This window comes from Austrofundulus limnaeus, unplaced genomic scaffold (genome assembly GCF_001266775.1).
Source record: "Austrofundulus limnaeus strain Quisiro unplaced genomic scaffold, Austrofundulus_limnaeus-1.0 Scaffold4356, whole genome shotgun sequence".
Taxonomy (NCBI): Eukaryota; Metazoa; Chordata; class Actinopteri; order Cyprinodontiformes; family Rivulidae; genus Austrofundulus; species Austrofundulus limnaeus.
Genome location: NW_013956758.1, coordinates 1424 through 2018, shown reverse-complemented (window position 1 = coordinate 2018; position 595 = coordinate 1424).

The window sequence follows — 595 nt, the reverse complement described above, 5'->3', positions numbered from 1 at the left end:
AAGTCCACCACAGTGATCCAAACTAACTGAAGCATCGTAGAAAAACCTCTGAGTGCAGAGAGACACGGCTCTCTGAGTTTAACACAAACACATCTGTCAAAAACATTTACAGGCTGGAGGATTTTATTATTAGGTCATATAAAAACAAGACACTATAACAAATGTCAACAAAAGAAAGTTTGTTTTTTTGTACTTATAATTTTCTTTTATTATGAATTTGTTTTAGTGTGAGTCAAAAGTTGGACACATTTCTTCACCTCTAAAATATAAACATACAACTAAACACTTTTGTTTAGCAAAATTAACTGATTAACTGATCAGGACTTTTGCACAATATTTCATAGTGTGAAATTCATCAAATCCAGCAGGTTTATTTGTACAGCACATTTCAGCAACAAGGCAGTTCAAAGTGCTTTTTGTCAGAAAAACAGAAAAACACACTAAGTCACAGAACACAAAGTTAACAGTTCACAATAAAATATATTATATGTTCAAAAACATAACATTATAATAATAATTATTTCTGTTAAATTTATTTCCTCTTTTAAATTGATAAACTTCAATTACATCACATGAATGAAGTGATGAATTAAAT